Below are 10,459 nucleotides of genomic sequence, written 5' to 3' on the forward strand. Positions count from 1 at the left end.
GCGTAAGTAGTTTTTTCAATAATTACTTTTAGCGCGTAAATTTTATTTATTTTTAATTCGTTTTTGTTAACAGCCGCTACCTTAAGGAGTTTAGGATTTGTAAGGAAGAAAGACCTCCGAAATGTTCGGCGGGAGCGGGCGGAGAGGCGACGGAACGCTGAAAAGATATGGGCGGACGCCGCATTCGATTTGCGGCAATTGTTCCGCGAGGAGCTTGATGTGAGTTACTTGCACGTTTTTGTTTTATTTGATTTTTTTACTATGTATTAATGTATGTTTTATTTTATCTGTTATAGCCGGATTGGTGATAGGAGGAAAAATTAAAAAACACATGAATAATAATAATAATAATAAAGTAAAAGTATATCCAATATTAATGTAATTTATTTTTTGTCGCACCCTTTCCTATACTTCCTTTAATAAAATATATAGTAAAGATGAAATCAAAGTATTTTTTTTGCCACGCCCTTCCCCACGCATGGAAAACATTCCAAGATCAACAACAAATTATAAAAAATTAATTAGAAACACATTATGTAGTGGACCGAATTGTGAATCTAAACCATTCTCGAGTCAACTTGAACACACAAAAAAATTTCATCAAAATCGGTTCAGCCGTTTAGGAGGAGTTCAGTCACATACAGACACACAGAAGAAATATAAGGATATGAAGTATGATTATTGGGAAGGGTTGGGCAAAATAAATTACATTAATAACGATTATATACTTTTTTATTTTCATATTACATTAATGGAGTATGGGGAAGGGTGTGGTACAGAATAAATTACACTAATAACGGTTATAGATATTTATATTTTACGTTAAATAATATATATAATATAATAAGTAAAAACAAAAAAAAATATAAATGTAGGCGGCTACCACCAGTCCGGCTATAACAGATAAAATATACATTAATACGCAGTAAAAATCTAATAAATCAAAATAAAATCGGACAGGCAACTTACATCGATTTCTTCTCCGAACAAATATCGGAGGTCGAACAGATCGACCTCCGTCCAAGTAGCCGCCCACCGCGCTTCATACTCGCGCCGCCACTCCTGCCGCTCGCGGCACTTTGCGGGTAGTCGCGCGTCATCCTCCGCCGGCGCAATTTCGAAGACCGGCATTACTATGGCTGTTAAGACGAAAACAATTAGTTAAAAATAAATAAAATTTGGGTAATTGTTGAAGATTACTTACGATAATGTTTGACAATCGCCAAGAATGCTAAGGATTCCAACCTTGGGACCGTCATCGTTGAACAGAAAATAATGAATAAAACGAACACGCTTGGGTTTATAAAGCGCTGTGAAAACATCTCCCTCCAAACTCTAAGACCTGAGATAAGTAAAAACTCCAGTCTCTTTCTCTCTCTCATGAAGTTGCAAGGTTTGCATGAACTCGAAACCCTACAGGCTTATAAAGATACTTGGAAATTAATATTTTACTCGTGGAGCAAAGAATAAATTATGTTTTTAGGAATAATTATTTATTTTATAATGCCCCCAAGGCAATGTTCTTGTGGATTGTGGAATTATGAATCGTTTATCATCGTAAGGACTAAGCACCTTCTTTTCTTCACATATAGAATATACATTGTGCAATTTTGAACGAATACATCTCTGTTCACGATGCACTTCTAAACGTTCATACAAGCAACGTATATAATCATCGAAGGAAATAGTTTTCCTAACTACGTTACTTTTGACACCCTTCACTTTTTTCGTGTCCCGTTTGCCCTCTACGCGCAAAGCATACATTTTCGACCGAAGTCCGACAAACTCAGTCATTATACACCCATTATTTTCATCCTTCATTAATCCCGGTACTTTTTTATTTACTCGTGGCATACTGTAAACATTGTCCTCGGTATAGTCGCTCGTGTCAAACCGATGTATATCGCGTTTCATTACATCGTATATGTCATCACATTCCAGTTCGTATATAAGACTGTCTGTGTCTGTGTATAATATTTTACAAAGATGTTTAAATTTCGGTCAAATATAATCATGATGGAATTCGTACAAACATGTTTTTGATATATCCAGAATACACATACCAACATAAATGGGTTTTGCAAATTTAATTTCCAACTTTCGCATCTCTATTGCGACCAAATATTCCGAAAATATTGATCTGCTATGAAAATTTGGTTTTGATATCAGGGCCTCGGCCCCGTATCTACCATCCCATTTTGTAACTAATTTAACGTCTACATGATTTCTAACGTTCTCCATAGTTTTGCCAAAGACTGCATTATTCATTAATTTAAATAAATTCTTTTCAAAATCATTTTTAGCCGCAGTTCTAAGTTGCGTGTTTAAATGAATGTATTCGCGAAGCCATGGAGATTGTTTAAATTCTAAAACGCGATGAATTACAGAAACTTTTAAACCATGATTTAAGCATTGTTGAAGATTGCGGTAATGGATGATGTAACGTTGCTTATCCTGAACTGTAGCGAGTAGTTTCTCGTGTTTGGCATTAGGAGGCTTCTCGCGTATTGGACAAAAAGGTAAATCTGCATGCTTATCGTGTAATTCTAGCGGGTATTTCAAATCGACTTCCAAAATATATCCAATGTCCGAATTTTCGGATATCGCATGAATGTTAAAAGTTTTAATTTCATTATCGTCTAACCACTTAAACTCGCCGTAAGGTAGATACTGCGACATTGCCCATCCATACAAATTATTAACGTCGAAATAAACTAAATATCGCGATGGTTCTTCGGAATTGTATGAATCCATGTATTTATTATTGGCCTTTGCGTATCGATTAGAACATTGACTTAAACCACCACGTATGCCGCGCTCTATGAAAAGTAGCATATCGATATCCGTCAATAATTCTAATTCGATACGCGTGTGCTTCAGCATTGCATCCCACGTAAAACCGGGTAAAGTATAGTAATATGCAGGATCCAATTTGTAACTTCTCAAACAGCTGCCACGAAAATTTTCAAAAATGTCGGCCAATAATAAAACGTCTGTTTTTAGATATAAATCGCTGTATTCGCCAAGTGTTTTTATATTAAAACTGTGCCAGACTTTTATCGCGTGGTCATAATCCTGCTGTGAAACGGCACAGTCGCTTAGTTGATTATAAAATTTGTCACATGTCGGCAATGTCGTCTCGCTCAGTTTCATGTAGTCGGTAACATAATCGTATGGAAAGATGCCTTTTCGTGTAAGCAAATCGAATCTTATCTCGTTCAAAAAATTAAATTGTGACCGTAAAATCGTCATATCGTCTTTCCCTAGATATGAACTCAATTTATCTAAACTTGAATTTAAAAATTTGAATGAATCTATAAATCGAAGCGAAATTTTGTAACGTTTTAGATTCGTTGAAAATGAAATATATTTTTCTTTTGTAATTGGCAAGACTGATGTCGAGCCTTCGATAATCGTTACCAATTCTTTTATTACAAAATGGGCATCGTATCCCGATAAGTTATGAAACACTATTGGTATAAAACGTTTATTTTTATAATTTAAATTACACCCCTGGTGAGCAGGTCCTCGGTAACGACCAGTGAAATGGCAATGATCTCGAACTTTTGTTTCGTCGATGTCGAACGGTTTTTCGCAAATATAACAATGCGTTGCATTCATATAATTTTCTCTTTCATCACCCGTCAAATTTGTCATGGGCACATTCGTATTAAATAATGGTGCAATTTTTCTTACAAGGCTCTCAAGTTCATTCACGAACCATTCAGCACAGTCAGGACCCCGATACGCGCGATACTCGCACACCGATGCGTTGTATGAACAGTGAAAATAATATCCCACACTGTATGCTTCGTGTTGCTGGTATGCATTGCAGTGTCCTTGATTGCTGTTAACCTTCTTAAGCATGCATTCGAAATCGGCGTACACGATGAATGGATGACGTTCTCGGTGACAAAAATTATCAAACTTTATTATTTTATCTTCACTCGATGGTAGAATGATTGCGCAATCGTTCATCTTCATGCAGTCCTTCGTATGTTTCAATAACTTTTCTTCCGCATAAAAGTAGTGAAGGTGTTACGTTGCGCGGCGCGAGGCGAGCGCGCAACGTAAAGTGAAATGGGAATTTACTAGGAAAGAAAATTGGAAAAGATCGATTGTTAATTTTCCTTGATTTGATTGATCTTTGCGATGAGAAAGGTCTCGCTGCCACCAGCTCTGACCGCGTATGACGCGTTAACGTCCTCTACGATCAGAACAATTTTTAAAAGACGGAAATTTAGATAGAATTTATTTCCGTTGGGTTCGTCAGTGTTCTAGGTCCCATACGGGTCCCTCCTTGAAACGTTGTGTTGGCGTGCGTGGATTTGATGTAAAAATAGGCGTTGTAACTCAAAGAAATAAAGTAGACTGGATAGTGTGCAACAAATAAAAATGTAATTCAAAAACTATTGAATGTAGTACAACTGAAAATGACTATTGAGTTTAATGCTATTAATGCTTGATAATATTAATGATTACTATTAGATAAATTCAATTCAAAAACAATACTGGTTTGACAAGGGTAAAGATGCTTAACCTATTTCATATAATAATGACTATTGTTTGTCTGAAAATCGTGTAAAAATATGGACAGCCTTTGATTCGCAGTTGGACTTCGTATAAATTATGATTTTAGACGTGTTATCGAATCTAGGTGTAAGACGACTTCCTCAACCAATTAATATATTAATTGAATGGAAAATTAGCGGTGTTTGGCCGCGAGGGAACGACCTGAATGGAGAAGGCCCTCACAACCCCCGAAAGGGCTTTACAGGTCGCCCCTGACAAAATATCGTAGTCTAGAAATCGTCATACACACAAAGTCGCGATAAATCAAAATTCAGAATTTTAGAATAGCGTATTATTTATAAACGGTACCTGAACGTAAAAATCGAGACGATCTAAAATGGAGGGACTCTCATAACCCGAAGGCTTAATAGATCGCCCGTTTTGCCTTGTTGAAAGTTCAATGATAATGCCGTGCTCGAAAAATTAGTAATTGACAGGCTTACCGTGAAAATGTAGTTTATAATATATGATAATAAATCGCTTGGAAATCGGTGGTAGCTCGTTGAATAATCGCTGGTTAGTCTGGAACACCAAGAGAGAGATGATGAGGAAGCTGTCGCACTAACACTTGTCGCGCGCCCGATTGCCCTTTATTGCGTATCAAAATTTAATCAAAACGAACACAAGACGATTACGATTTTGTAGAAGGATGACTATTAACGCGATTGAATTTAATACGAAGATTACGCGATCGAACGGAATAAAAATGAAAGAGAAAAGATAGAGGTTTAATAGTATGAAAGCTTAACGTGCGCGTTTCTGAGTCTTTGCCGCGTATTCGCGAAATTCACCCTCACGACACTCTGCCTAACGGGTAGGACTTGCCGCGCAGCTAATTTACACAAAGTACAAATCGGCAACTCTATCTCTAGACGCACGGGCTCCCGTCACGACTTACTCGATTGTTCGACGAAGAGTGATCGGAATCGATCGCGATCCTGGCCGGAAGGGCCCGTCGCGAGGATGATGTCCTGCGTGGGGACATTCCGACAAATCATAGCGCGTGACGACAGCGTCGCGCGCGTCGCTATTGGTCGAAGACGCGTGCTAGCTAAATTCCTCTAGACTATGTTCTTTCTCTCTCTTGGTGTTCCATCTCTGTCTAACGGCTTTTCGGTGTTCCTACGCCGTAGATTTTTCTGGAATATTCCATTTCTCGCTTTCGATAATCAGATATAACGAATATCAGCAATTATTTAAATCTGAATCAATGTTTAAACCAGAACCATTCAACAATGAAGCGAATAATTATGAATAAAATTTATATCCATCATACCATTATGTATTAATAATTTGATCGATTGGCAATCGCACGATTTAGACTAGCAGTCGGCGTAATTAATTAACATTATCAGTAGTCGTTTGTTCATAATCGCAACGCGAGTTTCGCCGGCGCGCATGTTGTAAAACATTCCATGTTTGGATGAAATTCTCGATTAGCTAACATATTCCTTGATTATTAAATTGAATATAAGTTATTTCATTAGCAGCGTAGCTAGTTCTAGAACGTTCTTGCTATTTGAAAATTACCGTTGGGTCTTGGTTTCAGGCAAATTCTCGGAATTCGATACAAAGACTTTTATTGCCCCGTTCGACCCTTCGCCCCTAAACAGTCGTCGAACGCTTGCTAACGCTTGACTGCGAGGGTTCTCATTCCTTGTTCATTCTATCAACCAAATGTTCAAATAGACAGATTAATCCGCGCTTCCATTCCAGCACTCATCTCACGCATACGATCGAATTAGGGGCCGACCGGCGCCCACGTGTGGAAAAGAGGAGAGATTCGGTTGAAATCCGAATGATAAATTGATCTTTACGCTTTTGCGCAGTTAACCTGAGGAGACCCCTATAATGCGAAGCACTGGCTAACTGCGCAGCGAACGCTGTTTATGATACCTCTCCTCTGTCGAACCCGAGTTTTTGTATAGTTCGAAATCTGTTACTACGCAGTTGAGCACGACGATAGTCTCAAGGAGGGGTAATAACTAAAGAAAAGAATTGAGAGATGTAAGGAGAATAAAGAACAGAAAAGACAAAATAGAATAATTATAGACTCAAACTCTTCCCGGTGCCTTTCCCACATGAAGAAGACTCTCATAACCCGAAGGCTTGATGAGAAAACACAGAGTCGAGGAGAAAATTGAAAAAGATGAAGTAGTAATTCGCCCTCCCCACGTCCCTTACATGAGGAGACTCCTATAACCCGAAGGCTTGATAAGGGAACGTGAGGCGGACAAATTTGCAAAATTTTCCAGACGTAACAAATCCTCCCCCCTTAAAACTATCGCCGCCCTCGGTGATATGAAAGTTGAGCACGTTGCTCACGCCACGCGTCGCAATGTGGTTAACTTAATGTAGGATCGGCGCGTAAACTCTATCGCGGATTATGTGTAGGACCAGGCTCGGCCGTACGGTTGTCCAACGACCGGCACTCGTCCCACCGACACTGAGCCTAAGCAATGCCGTTCTCCCTTGCCGACAAACTATCTCCGTTACCCCATGGAGCGTGCGATCAGTTACCGCGAGGCATCCCTCCACGTCCAATATTCTCAAGCGGAGGCATCCCGTGGCAGCTCCACAAACGTCTTCGTCGTTGATTCCTTGGCTATCCCGGGCTCGTATCTCCTCCAGGCTGGCGATCATCCCCAGTGCTTGTCCGCCCACAGAAGGATGTAAGTTGTTGATTGTTAATCGCATCAGCTCTGGCAACGTTGATAGTGGCTCCAATGCGAACTGGCCGCGAATATTGGAGCAGCCGGATAGATCTAGCTCGGTGAGCCTCACCAAGTGGCTCCCGATATTGGTGACGAAAGCGTTCGCCACCCATCCGCAGAACATGGTGGTCAATGTTCTCAGCTCAACGAACACCTCTGCGACCGTGCGAGCTGTCTCCGCTGGGCCTATTTGCAATTCAATGTACTGTGGGTCGAGCATCCTGGGTGCCTCGATTTCCCATTCTTGTTCTTCGTCCGGTAAAGGCGAGAAATCGACGTCGGTGATGATCAGCTCCCTCAACGTAGCGTGCAGCGACTCGTTTTCAACAAGCGCACGTAACGGCTCCTCGGATGTGAGGGAACGGCACTGCGTAAGCTCAAGCGCGGTGAGAGAAGTCAACGCCGCGAGTGCCGCGCCCACAGGTGCCGACAGTAACCCCTCGCAGCTCTTCAGTCGCAGATCACGAACTGCCGGCGATATTCGCCCCAGCGCCGCCCCCGCGAATTCCGTGGTTGACGCCACGAAAACCGCAAGGCGCGACGCGGGAGCAAGCACCGCCGAGAGCTCGGACTCCACATTACCGAAGCTCTGCCCTACTCGAAATTCTATCAATGCCGAGGCCGCGCTCGCCAGGTCCCGCAGGGCCGCTGGACGGACGCGCGCTCCTGACAAGTCCACACAAGTTAGGAATGGACAACTACGAACCGCGATCCCTATCACCTGTGGACGCAACCCTCGCGCGATTCGCCGGTCGTCGACTCGAAGCTCGGTCACGTAAGGTCCCACGCGTTTTACCGCCCAGTAGTATGCCTCGGTGGAAATGATGTTGTGGTCCCAGCCTGCGGGCCAGCGCCAATCTTCCGTAGTGAGTGCCCGGGTACCAGCGTAGGAAGCCAGGGATCCCAAGCGCCACGCCCGACAAACGCCCTCCATGCGCGCTCGTCCAGCAAAGTCTAAGTAGCGGGCAATGCGAGTAACTGCCTCAATAGGCAACGGCGGCGATGTTAGCGGTTCCCGACCTGGAGACGGAACGGCCCTGTCCCTGGGACGTAGTAATTTGGCCTCATGCCAAGGGTCGGCAAGTGCGGCCCTAACCTTGCGTTTGTGGAAAATTGGCTCGGCCTCCTTCACCCAGGCGATGGCCGCAGCCGCCAGTGCGGCTTCAGGGAAAGTAACCTAGCCATGTGTTCCCGTTGGTTTGCGGGCCACCACGGCATGCTGCGGGCGAAACTCCTTAAAGAGTTTCAATAGCTCTTTGGTCCGGGTGAACGGTGGAATTCTAGTCACAAAGACGATGCGTCCCTCGTTCTCCTCGTTAGTATTTCGGTACCGTGAAGCCATGATGTTGTATCCTAAATTATTTAAATACAATGAAAACAGCGCATAATTATGTACAAGATTTCGGATTGAATACGTGTGCTTTTAATCGGTTCGTTTCCTGTAATAAAGGTGTAAAGTATACATATATATATATAATACGCAATGCGCCAGTCGGCCCCCCCCCCCCCCCCCCCCATCATCGAGGTGTGATGTAACCCCTTCGTCGAACAATTTTATTACTAATTACGAAGGCCAACTGTGCGTGCGATCAATCTCTCTTGGCTCCCACGAACTTCAATTTGTCTATGTGTTTAACAAAAACGCTGCCTGTTTCGTCTTTCAGCACGACATTATTTTTCTCGGTAAAGTCTATTATCTCATAAGGACCACGATACCTTTTGCCAAATTTCCCCTTACGCGGTTCAACCAGGACGTATGCCACATCCCCTACCTGACCTTTAAACGGACGAGCTTTGGAATCGTAATAGATTTTCGAACGTACCTTCGCACTGTTCAAATTTTTGGATGCTATTTCGTGCATCTCGCTTAATCTTTCGTTTAGATCTCGAACGTACCCGGTGTACGTAGGCAGGTCGTCACTCGCAGGGAACGAGGTTGGTGCACGTGCACGCTTGCCAAACACCAACTCAAACGGAGTATATTTCGTTCCTTCGTGAACCGAGGTATTATATGCAAACATCGCAAATGGTACTAGCCTATCCCAATCATCAAAATCCCCTAGGTAGTGAGTAATGTAATCTACTAAGACTGCATGACTGCGTTCTAAAGAACCATTAGTCTGAGGATGGTAACCAGATGTGGTAAGGTGGTGAATACCGAACATCTGGGCTATTGCAGAAATTATCTTATTTAGAAAACTTGTCCCTCGATCGGACAAGATTAATTTCGGGGCACCAAATTGTAAGATGAGACTAGTAACTAGTGCGTGAGCAATTGTTTCAGCCTTTATATTCGGAACCGGTACCGCAATACAAAATTTTGTTAAACTATCCTGGATTGTTAAAATGTGTCTATTGCCTTCAGGAGTGGTAGGAAGAGGACCTACAGTGTCGATTGAAACCTTCGCGAAGGGTTCCGCTGGTGTATCCGTGATCACCATTGGTTCGCGAGTCTTGTGTCTCGAAATTTTTCGCGTCTGACAACTTGGACAATTCCTCACATACAATTCGATATCTTTTTTCATACTCGGCCAATAAAATCTTTCGCGTATGCGGCGGTAAGTTTTCGTTACCCCCTTATGTCCCCCAATTAGGCTGTCGTGTAATTCCGAAATGATTTTCGCTCTTAATTCCGCGGGTGGTATTTGTACACGGCCGTAACATAAGGTAATCTGAATATCGGTGTCCCGGAATGTTTCCCGTAAGATTCTAGATAGTGTGTGGTGCGGTAACGTTTCAGTTAGATCGTCTACCCTCGAAATTCGGAATGATTTTACCTTTAATTCGAGTAATTTCTGTTTTAATTTTTGCAAGACAGCAAGTAACCTGTTAGTTGGCAGGTCATCGGTTGCATTGTCCTTTGCAACAATACTGAAAACCCGATATTTACCGCATTCGCAAACGAGAATATTCCCCAATTTCAATTCCGCATCCGTGAATTTAGTAAGGTCAATTGCACCGAGATCCGTTAATAACTTACTCGTTGGCGTAAGAAATCTATCCCTACTTATGAAATGTATATAGTTGTCTCGACAGTAAGTGAGGTTTTCGGGCGCGAAATGTACAACCTTCGCAGGTTTGATTTCCCGGTCTTCGGAAACGTCTATGCTGGATGTATCAGTTAAAACATCGAAATCAATCGTGATTGGTGGTGTTAGCTTTAACACAGAAGG

The sequence above is a fragment of the Osmia bicornis genome, chromosome 7, assembly GCF_907164935.1.
Source record: "Osmia bicornis bicornis chromosome 7, iOsmBic2.1, whole genome shotgun sequence".
Taxonomy (NCBI): domain Eukaryota; kingdom Metazoa; phylum Arthropoda; class Insecta; order Hymenoptera; family Megachilidae; genus Osmia; species Osmia bicornis.